The sequence below is a fragment of the Ranitomeya variabilis genome, chromosome 1 (assembly GCF_051348905.1).
Source record: "Ranitomeya variabilis isolate aRanVar5 chromosome 1, aRanVar5.hap1, whole genome shotgun sequence".
In the NCBI taxonomy this organism is placed as follows: Eukaryota; Metazoa; Chordata; class Amphibia; order Anura; family Dendrobatidae; genus Ranitomeya; species Ranitomeya variabilis.
In genome coordinates, this window is record NC_135232.1 from 979,980,081 (window position 1) to 979,993,713 (window position 13,633).

Below are 13,633 nucleotides of genomic sequence, written 5' to 3' on the forward strand. Positions count from 1 at the left end.
CAATGTGATACTGTGGACATCCTCATGTATGACTATAGCTTGTTTCACTCACATACTAAAATTGTGTTGTTTATCAGAATAAATTGCCCTGCTGTTTTGAAATACGGTAATCGCATGGCTGCACCTTGGCCTGTCTGCAATACCAATGACTATGTGTGTTATTTCCCCTGGGTGCCTTGGACGGAGGAATAAGTAGAAGGGAACACATTGCATTGATACAGCCTGCACTTATGGCCAGTGCATCATGCATGCATGTAGGTTGCAATGATAGGCTATCATAAGAAAATTGATTGCTTCCATATATGAAATATGACTAGCTGATGGGATTGGAATGCAGAAGTTGTGAATAATGAGACATTTGAATATAAATTACTCACTCCTCATGTTTGTTTCATAAAAGTGAGACAGCATAGCTAAAGTCACATGTTTAATTCAAAGAGAATAGCCACATCGTAGACTGTAATCTGCACTGATTCTGTGAGTAGGATTTCTTTCTGTGACCCTGGGGAAATTGAAAGATCCTGCTGATGCTCAGAGAATTTAAACGCAAAGCCATTTGAAGTGCATCGCCTCAAGCTATTTATTCCAATGGATTCCATTTTATCTCCCCATACCTAAAATGCTCTGTCAGGTTTTTCGACAATATTTAGAAGCTGCTTGGTTACATTATTTTCCAATCTCAAAACAGTTGGAAAATCGCAAAATCCTACAAATTTTACCAATTATAGAGCAATCATTTCTGTGATAATTAAATGAACCCTGGGAACATTGCAATCTCTGAAATAAAAAAAAAAAATACATGTTAAAGTAGGGAATAATGAATGTTGAAGGAAGGCAGTTATTTAGGGTATGAGTTGTAATAGAAGAACGTGGTGGAGAACAGGAATTATGTAAAAATAAAAAGTAAATTACCAACAGATACCTACTGTCCGACCTTCATGTTGGTGGCAGAAGTTCCTGATTCCATATTGTTATTCTCTGTAGGTGTCAGAAATACCTATGTGTGTATCCTTTTGGCTCACCCACCATCTTTTTCTTGAGTTTGTGTATTCGGGCATTTTTTTACCTATTTATCCCTATATTTTTAGCGAGATTTAAAAAAAAAAAAATTTATAGATTTTATTGATTGCATCCTGCACTTTTCCTTGTCGGGGTATTATATTTGTACAGTGGTTGAATTAACCCCCTGACTTTGAGTCACCGCTTTTGGGTTTCTTCATATAAGAAATAGGTCAAACTTTTCATATGTGTGCTCTTTTTTTATGATATGTGCACATACAGTAGTGGCTATATTTAGTGGAAAGGAAAATCTACCAGCATATTATAGATGTAGCATTATGAGTGTAATTTTCGAAAAACTGACGCATACATGGCAGATATATGTGCAGTCTAGACTGAAACACTGATTCATTAGGATGGGTCATCAATAACAGATCAATAGAGATTCGACATCTGATCCCAGCTCCACTTGGATAGGTGAGACTCTAGGTGAGTTTTATTATTATTTTTTTAACCTCTTTCTTGGCCCTTTGAAATCATCAAAATGACAGCAAGTCATCTGTAATTTTGTTGGATTTGTGCAAGACGAATCAGAGCAAACTTATATTCTGCCTATTTCAAATTTTTGTTGAAATTCAAAGTAAATTCAGGTTGCCTCAAAGAGATTAACTCATTTCTACGACATATCCTTACTGTTTCTCTACTGTGACTGTTAGAGAAAGGTCCTCAGTGGGGATCTCATGTCTATGAAATTCATATGTGCTAATAAAGCATATAACAAGAAAATTATCTTCATTAAATAACACCTTTAAAGATATACAGAAATTGTGGAATATTGAAATTTAGCGACCGTATTCAGATAGTCACTGTAACTATTGCCTTGCAGTCATTTTACCTGGCTGGATGAGCATAGTGCATTCTTTGGAAAGCCATCCATATGAATAAATCTCAACCTACTATTTAAAATTGCTATGATAAATGGTTTTGAGGACAGTGAGTGGCAGTCTAGGCGACTTGTGTTAGAGAAATGCTATATATATGGATTTGTAAGTTCATCCGCATGGATAGGTACTGTCAGACAAGCTCAAGGACTGCATTCTCAAGTCAACTTATGTTGTAAGGAAAAAACAAGTTCACAATTCAGCTGTTTCTTTTGGATTGCACTGCTGCACTTTAAGATAAAAAGAACATATATTTGGCAATATTACAAATGTACTTGGACAAGAAAGCAATTGTATTATTAGTTTGTATTAACTCACAAATTGATATATACAGTATCTTCATATTTAGGAAATCAATTACCGTAAACAGTGGGAATTTACTGCAAAAGAGAGAATGAGGGCAGGAAGGACCTATATAATCCATGATCAACAATTATATTCTAAAAATAGCAACTATCTTAACATTTTTAAGGCAAAATCACGTTCATACATGTTTAGGGATGTGGTGCATTACTACATTACACCGTACTACAAAGTACTACATGTACATGATTGAGTTAAACTGTCTGATAGAATAATGCTTATTATTGTATATATTGCATCAACTACCATTTACTGCTGCTTAACAGTGCATGAGTTTCTGTCTCCATCAGTACTGTTATATTGAGAGTAAAGCACCGTTAAAAACAAAAAAACAAAGCAAGAAGTTCCTGTTCACTGTGTGTAAAGCTGTAGCACATTTTTAACTTTGCTTTGCAAGCTGACAGACAAGATGCTAAGGCCTTAAGCTATAATTAATACCAAGTTGTAAGCTGTATTATCTTTGTTCCGAATATATATATATATATATATATATATATATATATATATATATATATACAGTATATACACATTGTTGAACGGCTAAACAGTACAGAGATTAATGCGCTGCCAACAGGTCATGGGCCCAGAAACCCGAAGAACAGCATGGAGGAGGAGAATAAGAAAGAGGATGAGTAAGAAGAGGAAGATGAAGAGGAGGAGGATGATGAAGAGGAGGAGGAGAAAGAAGAGGAAGAAGAAGGAGGAGAAGAGGAAAATGTGACTATCCAGAACAACTTATCCTGGAAATTCAAGGTAAAGATGCTACTGATGGAAATAAACACAAGCGTCTAGACCTGACCCACTACCAGAAGACTGTGTAGAGAAGGATAAGAAAGAATAAGGGTACTGTCACACAGTGCAATTTTGATCGCTACGACGGCACGATCCGTGACGTCGCAGTGTCGTATGATTATCGCTCCAGTGTCGTAGACTGCGGTCACACGTTGCAATCACGGCGCTGGAGCGATGCCGAAGTCCCCGGGTAACCAGGGTAAACATCGGGTTACTAAGCGCAGGGCTGCGCTTGGTAACCCGATGTTTACCCTGGTTACCAGCGTAAACGTAAAAAAAACAAACAGTACATACTTACATTCCGGTGTCTGTCCCCTGGCATTCTGCTTCTCTCCACTGTGTAAGCACCATAGCCGGAAAGCAGAGCGGTGATGTCAGACGTCACCGCTGTGCTCGCTTTCCGGCCGGCAGGTGCTCACAGTGCAGAGAAGCTGAGACGCCGGAGGACAGACACCGGAATGTAAGTATGTACTGTTTTTTTTTTTTTTACGTTTACCCTGGTAACCAGGGTAAACATCGGGTTACTAAGCGCGGCCCTGCGCTTAGTTGCCCGATGTTTACCCTGGTTACAAGCGAACACATCGCTGGATCGGTGTCACACACAACGATCCAGCGATGTCAGCGGGTGATCAAGCGACGAAAGAAAGTTCCAAACGATCTGCTACGACGTACGATTCTCAGAAGGGTCCCTGATCGCTGCTGCGTGTCAGACACTGCGATATCGTAACGATATCGCTAGAACGTCACGAATCGTACCGTCGTAGTGATCAAAATTGCACTGTGTGACAGTACCTTAAAGCACTATCTCTCTCACTATAGATAATGATCAGATGGTGCAAGTATGTAAATGTGAAACTGCAAAACAAATGTGGGAACAGCTGCAGAAAGTACATGAAAGGATAAATCTCAACAATAAGCTCTAGTTAATGAGAAAGCTGTATCAATCCTATATAAATAATGGCTACGGTATGCTGGATTACATAAGAAATATTCTAGAAATTGTGGAGTGCCTAATATTAATAATAATAATAATAATAATAATTTTATTTATATAGCGCCAACATATTCCGCAGCGCTTTACAAATTATAGAGGGGACTTGTACAGACAATAGACATTACAGCATAACAGAAATCACAGTTCAAAATAGATACCAGGAGGAATGAGGGCCCTGCTCGCAAGCTTACAAACTATGAGGAAAAGGGGAGACACGAGAGGTGGATGGTAACAATTGCTTTAGTTATTTGGACCAGCCACAGTGTAAGGCTCGGGTGTTCATGTAAAGCTGCATGAACCAGTTAACTGCCTAAGTATGTAACAGTACAGACACAGAGGGCTATTAACTGCATAAAGTGTATGAGAACATGCCTAGGGGGCATTAGGGAAGATCTGAATGATTTCCAGGTTACTGCACTACTACTAAGAGGTCTACCAGAACTTGTAACTGCACTTACATTGGAGTATGTCAAAGGAAATCTTGTAAGTGAGTATAAGTGAAAGACAGAAAGTGTAAGCAGCAGTCGGGTATCCAAAGCAGAATATGCTTTAAAAACCCAAGAGCTGCCCAAAAATGAAAAATCATTTTAAAGGAAAAATGAGATTGTTTTATCTGCAAGAAATCAGGACACCTGAAGACTGACTGCAGAGTCTGGAAAGCTAGAATGAATCAACCGAAAAAGCAAAATTATCCAAAGGTTAAAAGTAACTTCTAAGGAATAGGTCGCTTCAAGCACTGAAGCTGCGTTTACTATTAATGTAAGTATATCAAAGCATGCATAATGTATAGTCTCTGGGCCAACTAGCCATATGACTAATGACATAAGCTTCTTCTCTAACATTGACCAAAGCAAGTCAGGGAAAATGATCTTGGCTAATGGTCAGTGTATGAATTCAGAAGGAAAAATCAAAAATAAGTTGTACTAGCTAAAATGCAAGGAAAGTGTATACGCTGCTGAACATGAAGAGCAAAAAAATTGTATCCATGTATGGCAAAGGCGTCTTGCATAAAGACACCCAGAAGTAAAAAGAAAGTTAGTCCAAAAACAAGTTGCTGATGGTATTACAGTTGATCTGTGTAAACAGACAGTGAAATGTACTAGCTGTCTTAAAGAGAATATGTCAGTAAAATCATTTCCTAAGAATAGTAGTACAAAATCAGAACAACTTCTGGACTTAATAAACACAAATGTTTGTGGTCCAATGAGTACTCAAACTCCTGGAATGAAGAGATATCTTCTCACATTTATGAATGATTATTAAACCAATACAGTTGTCTACAGGGCCGGACTGGCCATCGGGCACTTCTGGCAAATGCATTCCCCGCTCTGCCTCACGCTGACACTGCGGGTGCGCGATGACGTCATATCATCGTGCACCTGCTGTGTGGCCGGGAAGACTGCAACTGCTGAGACTGGAGAAAGGAGCAGCATATATTCATTTATGTGTTAACAATTTATATATATATGTTTTTCTTTGGACTTAATTTATTAACTTATTTATTATTAATTATTTAGTTTATATGTATAAATTACTTAACCATGTTGACCTTTTTATTAGGTATTATACCGTCGATCCTTGTGATCGGTTTCTTCTGATAGGGGGCTACTTGCAGGATTATTTCCCATTGCTTCACATTCAATGTTTTGGCCATCTATCCTTGATCACACTGGTGCTTGCGTTTTTCTTCCCTCCCTCGCATTCTTTTGTCTCCTTCCTTTCCATGTCCATTTTCGCATGCGCAATGCGACTCAGATGTGAGTCGCGGGTGCGCACGCGCAGCCCTCTCCATGGAGATCGCATATACTTTCGCTTCATTATCCAGACTCCGTCTTGCGGTTGGCGTGTTCCCTGACACACACCCCCTGGTTCTGCTCTAACACAGCGGTATGTTCTTTACTTGATTGCTGAACAGATTTAAACCGGTTATACTCACCCCAGGTACACTTCCCCTGACGAAGCTGCTGCAGCAGCGATACGCATGGGGCTTCCTTCCACCCCCACTTTGGCTTCTCTTGGCTATTCATGGCGATTATGCCAACTTCATCATTATCTTCAGGAGCTTCTTGTTCTCTTTTCCCCCTGAACTTGCCATATGATGATATTACTTATATCGCTGGAGGTCTTGTGAATCATCTAGCTGCCCTGACTAGGGTTGAGCGAAACGGATCATTCATTTTCATAAGTCGCCGACTTTTTGCAAAGTCGGCGTCTCATGAAACCGAGCCGATCCCTGTGTGGGGTCTGCCATGCGGTACGCGACTTTCGCGCCAAAGTCGCGTTTCAATGACGCTAAAAGCGCCATTTCTCAGCCAATGAAGGTGGACGCAGAGTGTGGGCAGCATGATGACATAGATCTCAGTCCCCACCATCTTAGAGAAGGGCATTGCAGTGATTGGCTTGCTTTCTGCGGTGTCACAGGGGCTATAAAGGGGCGTTCCCGCCGACCGCCATCTTACTGCTGCTGATCTGAGCGTAGGGAGAGGTTGCTGCAGCTTCTTCGGAAGCAGGGATAGTGATAGGCAGGGTACATAAAGCTACAAACCGCTTGTGCTGTAGCGATATCCACTGTCCAACACCACCTTTTGATTGCAGGGACAGTGGAAGCTACTTTTTTTTTCCTCAGCGCTGTAGCTCATTGGGCTGCACTAGAAGGCTCCCTGACCCTGATAGCTGCGTTGCTGTGCCTGTGTGTACGCCGCTGTGCAAACCAACTGCTTTTTTCAAAGCACAAATCCTGTTTTTCCTTCCTTTCTGCACAGCTATCTTGTGTGTTTGTCCACACTTTTGTGTGCAGCAGTCCTTTTTATAGCTGCCTGCCATACTTTTCTGAGATAACTGCAGGGAGATAAATATTGGCAAGTCTGCCTCCGTGCCATTGCTGTGTGTGGCATCTGTCTCTCATTGTGTGGCACCGAAAACACTGTGTAATACTTGGCCATTTTTTTTTTTTGCTACATTCTCCCTTTTCCCAAAAAAAAATTAGTGGGAGATAAATATTGGCAAGTCTGCCTCTGTGCCATTGCTGTGTGTGGCATCTGTCTCTCATTGTGTGGCACCGAAAACACTGTGTAATACTTGGCCATTTTTTTTTTTTGCTACATTCTCCCTTTTCCCCAAAAAAAATTAGTGGGAGATAAATATTGGCAAGTCTGCCTCCGTGCCATTGCTGTGTGTGGTATCTGTCTCTCATTGTGTGCCACCAAAAAAACACTGTGTAATACTTGGCCTTTTTTTTTTTTTTTTGCTAAATTCTCCCTTTTCCCAAAAAAAAATTAGTGGGAGATAAATATTGGCAAGTCTGCCTCCGTGCCATTGCTGTGTGTGGCATCTGTCTGTCATTGTGTGGCACCGAAAACACTGTGTAATACTTGGCCCTTTTTTTTTTTTTTTGCTAAATTCTCCCTTTTCCAAAAAAAAAATTAGTGGGAGATAAATATTGGCAAGTCTGCCTCCGTGCCATTGCTCTGTGTGGTATCTGTCTCTCATTGTGTGCCACCGAAAACACTGTGTAATACTTGGCCATTTATTTATTTTTTTGGGGTACATTCTCCCTTTTCCCAAAAAAAATTAGTGGGAGATAAATATTGGCAAGTCTGCCTCCGTGCCATTGCTGTGTGTGGCATCTGTCTGTCATTGTGTGGCACCGAAAACACTGTGTAATACTTGGCCATTTTTTTTTTTTTTGCTACATTCTCCCTGTTCCCCAAAAAAAATTAGTGGGAGATAAATATTGGCAAGTCTGCCTCCGTGCCATTGCTGTGTGTGGTATCTGTCTCTCATTGTGTGCCACCGAAAACACTGTGTAATACTTGGCCATTTATTTATTTTTTTTGGGTACATTCTCCCTTTTCCCAAAAAAAATTAGTGGGAGATAAATATTGGCAAGTCTGCCTCCGTGCCATTGCTGTGTGTGGCATCTGTCTGTCATTGTGTGGCACCGAAAACACTGTGTAATACTTGGCCATTTTTTTTTTTTTTGCTACATTCTCCCTGTTCCCCAAAAAAAATTAGTGGGAGATAAATATTGGCAAGTCTGCCTCCGTGCCATTGCTGTGTGTGGTATCTGTCTCTCATTGTGTGCCACCGAAAACACTGTGTAATACTTGGCCATTTATTTATTTTTTTTGGGTACATTCTCCCTTTTCCCAAAAAAAATTAGTGGGAGATAAATATTGGCAAGTCTGCCTCCATGCCATTGCTGTGTGTGGCATCTGTCTGTCATTGTGTGGCACCGAAAACACTGTGTAATACTTGGCCATTTTTTTTTTTTGCTACATTCTCCCTGTTCCCCCCAAAAAATTAGTGGGAGATAAATATTGGCAAGTCTGCCTCCGTGCCATTGCTGTGTGTGGCATCTGTCTCTCATTGTGTGGCACCGAAAACACTGTGTAATACTTGGCCATTTTTTTTTTTTTTGGGTACATTCTCCCATTTCCCCCCAAAAAATTAGTGGGAGATAAATATTGGCAAGTCTGCCTCTGTGCCATTGCTGTGTGTGGCATTTGTCTCTCATTGTGTGGCACCGAAAACACTGTGTAATACTTGGCCATTTTTTTTTTTGCTACATTCTCCCTTTTCCCCAAAAAAAATTAGTGGGAGATAAATATTGGCAAGTCTGCCTCCGTGCCATTGCTGTGTGTGGTATCTGTCTCTCATTGTGTGCCACCGAAAACACTGTGTAATACTTGGCCATTTTTTTTTTTTGCTACATTCTCCCTTTTCCCAAAAAAAAATTAGTGGGAGATAAATATTGGCAAGTCTGCCTCTGTGCCATTGCTGTGTGTGGCATCTGTCTCTCATTGTGTGGCACCGAAAACACTGTGTAATACTTGGCCATTTTTTTTTTTTGCTACATTCTCCCTTTTCCCCCAAAAAAATTAGTGGGAGATAAATATTGGCAAGTCTGCCTCCGTGCCATTGCTGTGTGTGGTATCTGTCTCTCATTGTGTGCCACCAAAAAAACACTGTGTAATACTTGGCCTTTTTTTTTTTTTTTGCTAAATTCTCCCTTTTCCCAAAAAAAAATTAGTGGGAGATAAATATTGGCAAGTCTGCCTCCGTGCCATTGCTGTGTGTGGCATCTGTCTGTCATTGTGTGGCACCGAAAACACTGTGTAATACTTGGCCATTTTTTTTTTTTTTTTGCTAAATTCTCCCTTTTCCAAAAAAAAAATTAGTGGGAGATAAATATTGGCAAGTCTGCCTCCGTGCCATTGCTCTGTGTGGTATCTGTCTCTCATTGTGTGCCACCGAAAACACTGTGTAATACTTGGCCATTTATTTATTTTTTTTGGGTACATTCTCCCTTTTCCCAAAAAAAATTAGTGGGAGATAAATATTGGCAAGTCTGCCTCCGTGCCATTGCTGTGTGTGGCATCTGTCTGTCATTGTGTGGCACCGAAAACACTGTGTAATACTTGGCCATTTTTTTTTTTTTTTGCTACATTCTCCCTGTTCCCCAAAAAAAATTAGTGGGAGATAAATATTGGCAAGTCTGCCTCCGTGCCATTGCTGTGTGTGGTATCTGTCTCTCATTGTGTGCCACCGAAAACACTGTGTAATACTTGGCCATTTATTTATTTTTTTTGGGTACATTCTCCCTTTTCCCAAAAAAAATTAGTGGGAGATAAATATTGGCAAGTCTGCCTCCGTGCCATTGCTGTGTGTGGCATCTGTCTGTCATTGTGTGGCACCGAAAACACTGTGTAATACTTGGCCATTTTTTTTTTTTGCTACATTCTCCCTGTTCCCCAAAAAAAATTAGTGGGAGATAAATATTGGCAAGTCTGCCTCCGTGCCATTGCTGTGTGTGGTATCTGTCTCTCATTGTGTGCCACCGAAAACACTGTGTAATACTTGGCCATTTTTTTTTTTTGCTAAATTCTCCCTTTTCCAAAAAAAAAAATTAGTGGGAGATAAATATTGGCAAGTCTGCCTCCGTGCCATTGCTGTGTGTGGCGTCTGTCTGTCATTGTGTGGCACCGAAAGCACTGTGTAATACTTGGCCATTTTTTTTTTGCTAAATTCTCCCTTTTCCAAAAAAAAAATTAGTGGGAGATAAATATTGGCAAGTCTGCCTTCGTGCCATTGCTGTGTGTGGTATCTGTCTCTCATTGTGTGCCACCGAAAACACTGTGTAATACTTGGCCATTTTTTTTTTTTTTTTTGCTAAATTCTCTCTTTTCCCCAAAAAAAATTAGTGGGAGATAAATATTGGCAAGTCTGCCTCTGTGCCATTGCTGTGTGTGGTATCTGTCTCTCATTGTGTGCCACCGAAAACACTGTGTAATACTTGGCCATTTTTTTTTTTTTTTGCTAAATTCTCCCTTTTCCCCAAAAAAAATTAGTGGGAGATAAATATTGGCAAGTCTGCCTCCGTGCCATTGCTGTGTGTGGCATCTGTCTGTCATTGTGTGGCACCAAAAACACTGTGTAATACTTGGCATTTTTTTTTTTTTTTGGGTACATTCTCCCTTTTCCCCAAAAAAAATTAGTGGGAGATAAATATTGGCAAGTCTGCCTCCGTGCCATTGCTGTGTGTGGCATCTGTCTGTCATTGTGTGGCACCAAAAACACTGTGTAATACTTGGCCATTTTTTTTTTTATGGGGTACATTCTCCCTTTTCCAAAAAAAAAATTAGTGGGAGTTAAATATTGGCAAGTCTGCCTCCGTGCCATTGCTGTGTGTGGCATCTGTCTCTCATTGTGTGGCACCGAAAACACTGTGCAATACTTGGCCATTTTTTTTTTTTCAGGGTAAATTCTCCCAGGAAAAAAAAAAAAAATAGTGGGAGATTAAGATTGGCATTTCTGCTTGAGTGCTGGTCCTGTGTGTGCCATCTGTCTCAAATTATTGGGGCACAGAAAACCTAGTGTGTAACATTGGGCCTGATTTTCCTTTCAGTGTCAGGCACCTATAAAGGTATATATAAATCCTACAGAAGTTTGAGTTCACCTGATAAGTTGTTTTACAGTAACAAATAGCGTTACTTTGGTTACGTTTTGCAAACAATGAGGAAGTCTAGTGGAAGAGGTCGTGGCCATGGGCGGTCATTGTCAGCTGGTAATGATGGTAGTGGTGGTGGAGCATCAGGTGGTCGTGGTAAAAGCAGTACAGCACCTAAGTATCGAGTTGTTGAGCAAGGTTCGTTGTCTGGCTACACAAGGCCTCGAACGCTCTCTTTTCTGGGAGTAGGAAAACCACTTTTGAAGCCGGAGCAGGAGGAACAAGTATTGGCTTTCATTGCTGACTCTGCCTCTAACTCTTTCACCTCCTCCTCGGAAAGTGCCAAATGTCAGAGCAGTGCATCGTCAGTGGATGCTCCTGGTCAGGAACAAGTCGCTTCCTTGTGTCCTTCACTAAAAACAACAGTGAAGGATGCGTCAGTCGACACAACAGGTTACTCCATGGACCTCTTTACACATACCGTTCCTGGGTTACACAGTGAAACAGTTAACAGGCCATGCCCATTAGAAGTTGAATCGGACATGGAGTGCACAGATGCACAGCCACAGCCAGATTACTATGCTGTTCCTTTGACTCAGACCAGAACATTGCCCTCGCAGTGTACTGAGGCAGAATCAAAACCAGCGGAGACTATGGTGCTCCGTCACGAACGCAATACCACCGGCTTACACGGTGACAGACGAAGTTGCACACAACATAGAAGAGGAGGTCATAGATGACCCAGTTGTGGACCCCGATTGGCAGCCATTGGGGGAACAGGGTGCAGGCGGCAGTAGTTCTGAAGCGGAGGAGGAGGAGCCGCAGCAGGCATCAACATCACAACAGGTTCCATCTACCGGGCCCGTATCTGGCCAAAAACGCGTGGCAAAACCAAAACCAGTTGGAGGACAGCGTGGCCATCCGGTTAAAGAAGCTCAGTCTGCAATGCCTGAAAAGGTATCCGATAGTAGAAAGAGTGCAGTCTGGCATTTTTTTAAACAACATCCAAATGATCAGCGCAAAGTCATCTGTCAAAAATGTTCAACTACCTTAAGCAGAGGTCAGAATCTTAAAAGTCTAAATACAAGTTGCATGCATAGACATTTATCCACCATGCATTTGCAAGCCTGGACTAACTACCAAAAGTCCCTAAAGGTTGCAGCACCCTTGGCCAATGAAACTAGGCAGCAACGCTACATCCCTTCCCTCCCTGTAAGCCCACCATTTCCCGCGCCACCTGCAGTATCTGTGCAGCTTTCGTCGCCAGGCCAAAGCAGTCAGGGAATCACCAGGTTAGTAGTAGGAAACACTGCATGTAGGGCACCAGCAAGAATACCATCTCCAACCCTCTCTCAGTCACCCATGTCCACCGGCACCACCGCTAGTTCCACGATCTCCAGCTCTCCAGTCCAGCTCACCCTACATGAGACTCTTGTTAGGAAAAGGAAGTACTCATCCTCGCATCCGCGTACACAGGGTTTGAACGCCCACATTGCTAGACTAATCTCATTAGAGATGATGCCCTACCGGTTAGTTGAAAGCGAAGCTTTCAAAGCGCTGATGGACTACGCTGTACCACGCTACGAGCTACCCAGTCAGCACTTCTTTTCTAGAAAAGCCATCCCAGCCCTCCAACAGCATGTTAAAGACCGCATCGTCCATGCACTCAGGCAGTGTGTGACTACAAAGGTGCACCTGACAACAGATGCATGGACCAGTAGGCATGGCAAGGCACGTTTAGTGTCCATCACGGCACACTGGGTGAATGTGGTGGATGCAGGCTCCACAGGGGACAGCAATATTGGGACAGTTCTGCCTAGCCCACGGTCAAGGAAAGAGTTGGCTGTAGGCGTTCGCCCCCCCTCCTCCTCTTCCTCCTCCTCCTGCAGAAGCGAGAGCTCGTCCACAGACCGCAGTCGCACATCCACTCCATCCGCAGCTGCCACTGTTGCACCAGGTGTGCCATTATGGGACAGCTAGTGGCAAGCGTCAGCAGGCTGTATTGGCAATGAAGTGTTTGGGCGACAACAGACACACCGCGGAAGTTCTGTCCGAGTTCTTGCAGAAAGAAACTCAGTCATGGCTGGGCACTGTACATCTTGAGGCAGGCAAGGTAGTGAGTGATAACGGAAGGAATTTCATGGCTGCCATAGCCCTTTCCCAACTGAAACACATTCCTTGCCTGGCTCACACCTTAAACCTGGTGGTGCAGTGCTTCCTGAAAAGTTATCCGGGGTTACCCGACCTGCTCCTCAAAGTGCGCAGACTTTGCTCACATATCTGCCATTCGCCCGTACACTCCAGCCGTATGCAGAACTATCAGCGTTCTTTGAACCTTCCTCAGCATCGCCTAATCATCGACGTTGCAACAAGGTGGAACTCCACACTGCACATGCTTCAGAGAGTGTGCGAACAGAGGCGTGCTGTTATGTATTTGTGGGAGGATACACGGGCAGGCAGTTGGATGGCAGACATGGAGTTGTCAGGTGTGCAGTGGTCGAAGCTACAAGACCTGTGTCAAGTCTTTCAGTGTTTTGAGGAATGCACACGGCTGGTTAGTGCAGACAACGCCATAATAAGCATGAGCATCCCCCT